This window comes from Callithrix jacchus, chromosome X (genome assembly GCF_049354715.1).
Source record: "Callithrix jacchus isolate 240 chromosome X, calJac240_pri, whole genome shotgun sequence".
Lineage (NCBI taxonomy): Eukaryota > Metazoa > Chordata > Mammalia > Primates > Cebidae > Callithrix > Callithrix jacchus.
This window is the reverse complement of record NC_133524.1, coordinates 86,064,346-86,067,754: the sequence shown is the minus strand read 5'-3', so window position 1 is coordinate 86,067,754 and position 3,409 is coordinate 86,064,346. Positions and strand designations below refer to the sequence as shown.

Here is a 3,409-nt window from a genome sequence, read left to right as displayed (position 1 = left end):
TTGCTCTCATTTTATATTGACTTGCTTTCATTTTGTATTGAGTTGACAAGGTCGTGGAGGAGAAACTTTTGCCCCCATCTACTTCTCATGTGTGGAGCCTATTGCTATAAAGAAAATATAATTTTACATGCATAATTTATCTTAAATCAGTCCACAATAGTATACAAACTTTTTTTTATATTTGAGTATATTTGGAGGAGTCATTTATTATTCATTTTAAAAATTTCGAATTATTATGTAGAAGTAAAGCTCCTAGTTTCAAATATTGGAAAGATGGTACCCATTGAGAGCCTCATGTTCCTAGTCTTCTCTATATACAGTGGTAGGATTTCAGAAAATAATTATCAATTCAGAAAATTAATGATATGTGGTATTGTAACCATAAGGTAAAAGGCAAGACTGAAATTAGTTTTAGAAATCCAAATATTCCTAAACAAAACTATAATAATAACTACCATTTATTGAGCATCAACGTTAGGTGTTAAAACTCCCGGTGAGGTTTTGAAAGTATTTATTGTTTAGGCTGGAACAAAGAGAATAGCCCAAATCTTGTCCTACCAGTCATCCCTTCTTACCAATAGTCTCCCAATAAAGCTATAAAAAAAGAAAAACAAAATTATAAATAAAGTACAGCTTTTTGATTAGATGGCTTTGTTCTCAATATTTTTGGTATACAGGAAATAAAGAATTTGGTTGGTACATGCGATATAATTTTGAGGACTGAATGGGACAAGAATTTCTTTTTAAGACTAATTTTGGGATACTGTCATTTTCTGGTGATATGATAACTAAAATTCAAACACAGTCTTATAGCCAGAAAAAGAAAAATTTCCATGTATGGGAGGAAATACAATTTGAAATTCAGTAGAAAGGGAAAAACAGAGTCAGATAAAGGTATAGAAACCTCTCTTTTTCTACAAAGCTGTGCATATACAGTGCTTAACCATGATTCATTGGTAAGTGCTATAGGTTCAATATTTCATTAAACTTTTCCAAGCAGTGTTATTTTGTAGTAATAACTATCCCTTATGATCAATAAAGAAATTGAAACAGCTTAAATAACTTGCTCAAATTTGTACAATTAATAAAGTTTGAATGACTTCAAAATATGTACTGTTCCAACTATGCAATCTAAGTTTTAGGGTTCTATTGTAACACTATTTTCAAATATTTGTCTTTAAAATATTAATTCTATTAGATGTTCATGAAAAAGAGTTTCTGTATGAGAATTTATTTTACCTTTGTTGAAAATTTGCAAAGCAGTCACATGTTAAACATTCAATAAATTCCTGTAGTCGAAAGTCATGTTTAACACTCATAAGTGCAGTATTATTTAGACATTTGAACATGAAATCATTTTCTTTGTAGAATTAATTAATATATTTATGACAAGATAGCCTGACATTCTATTTATAGTCAAAGTCAAATCAGCAGCATTGGCTTAAAGTAATGTATTAATGGTGTGTCCAATGAGAGAATGCATTCTTTCATTTGCTGTCAGGTGTTTATTTTTCATGACTATTTGCCAGAAACTGCTAATTTACAAGGAAAGATACCTGAATAGAACAGAGACTCTGTCAACAAAGAACTCTCACATTAGTAGCAAACAATAAAAATCGGCATTTCTCTATCGTGTTTAGCTCTTCAGGTTAGTTTAAAACAAAGTAATTCTACATCAAGGGCTTCGTCCTTGAAAACTCAGTTTGTTTAGCTAGGTTGTTTTAGTCTTAATTTAGATGATTACAAATAGTACGCTCAATTTCAGTCAAGATGACAACCCTCCTCATTCCAAAATTCCAATTCTAATCCAGAAAAATAAATTATTATCACTCTTTTTTAAAAGTCAATAACAACAATGTTAGTGGGAATGTAAAGTAGTACAATCACTATGAAGAACAGTTTGGATGTTCCTTTAAAAGCTAAAAGTTGAGCTACCATATAATCCTGGAATCCCACTGCTGGGTATATACCACGCCCCAAAAGGAATCAGTATATCCAGGAGGTACGTGCACTCCTATGCTCGTTGAAGCACTCTTTACGATAGCTAAGATCTGGAAGCAACTTTAGTAATGTTAGTGGGAATGTAAAGTAGTACAATCACTATGAAGAACAGTTTGGATGTTCCTTTAAAAGCTAAAAGTTGAGCTACCATATAATCCTGGAATCCCACTGCTGGGTATATACCACGCCCCAAAAGGAATCAGTATATCCAGGAGGTATGTGCACTCCTATGCTCGTTGAAGCACTCTTTACGATAGCTAAGATCTGGAAGCAACTTTAGTGTCCATCAAAAGATGACTAGATAAAGAAAATGTAAATATATGCAATGGAGTACTGTTCAGATATAAAATGAATGTGATCAAATCATCTGCAATAACCTAGATTGAACTGGAGATTATTATGTTAATGAAATAAGCCATGCACAGAAAGATAAACTTCACATGTTTTCACTTATTTGTGGAATCTAAAAATCAAAACATTTGAACTCATAGACGTAGAGAGTAGAAGGATGGTTACCAGAGGCTGGGAAGGATAGTGGGGGACTGGTGGGAGGAGATGAAGGATAGTTAATAGGTAGAAAAAATAGAAATAATAAATAAGACCTTCTATTGATTGCACAACAGGGTGACTATAGTCAACAATAACAATTGTATATTTTGAAATAAATTAAAGAATGTAATTGGATTTTTGTGTAACTCAAAGGATAAATACTTGACATGGATACCCTGTCCTCCATGATGTACTTATTTCACATTGCATGCCTGTATCAAAACAACTCATGTTCCCCATAAATATATGCACGTACTGAATAACCACATAAATTAAAAAAAAATTTTAAAATCCAGTCATAGCCATGCTTAAAACAAAGTAGAAATGACTTCAAATAAGAAATGGAAGCAATACAGAGTGAGTGCAATTAAAAATACAGTGATCAGCTTGGCGCAGTGGCAGTGTCGTAGCCAATGAAGTTTATCTAAGGTGCGATTATTGCTAATTGAAAACTTTTCCCAATACCCCGCCATGACGACTTGCAATACAGTCGGCACTGGCAATTTTTGACAGTCTCTATGGAGGCCGATTATATATATTTAAAAAAAAGTGACCAAAATAAAATTCTCAATAGATTATTTTCTCTACTCAAAAGAGTAAAAGAAATAATTAACAAATGGAGGCACAATACTGTACTGAGATATTCACCCTGGCTATTGCTGAGAACAAAATATTTGAAATCGGAAAGAGGCTTCAGTGTAGAAGCTTACGTCTATAATCCCAGCACTTTGGAAGGCTGAGGCGAGAGGACTGCTTGAGCCCAGGTGTTTCAGATCAGCTTGGGCAACACAGCAAGACCTTGTCTCTTAAGACATAACATAAAGCAGGAAAGAGAAGGTAAAGGGTATGGAGAATAGAA

The 3,409-nt window shown here is 33.1% G+C and overlaps 1 non-coding gene across 1 annotated transcript; it reads left to right on the top strand.

The window, feature by feature from the left end:
- The first annotated feature begins 2,934 nt into the window (after positions 1-2,934).
- LOC118150700 (U4 spliceosomal RNA) lies at positions 2,935-3,075 on the top strand. Its single transcript, XR_004738857.1, has one exon. It is a non-coding gene; the product is annotated as a U4 spliceosomal RNA (small nuclear RNA).
- Positions 3,076-3,409: the final 334 nt, after the last annotated feature.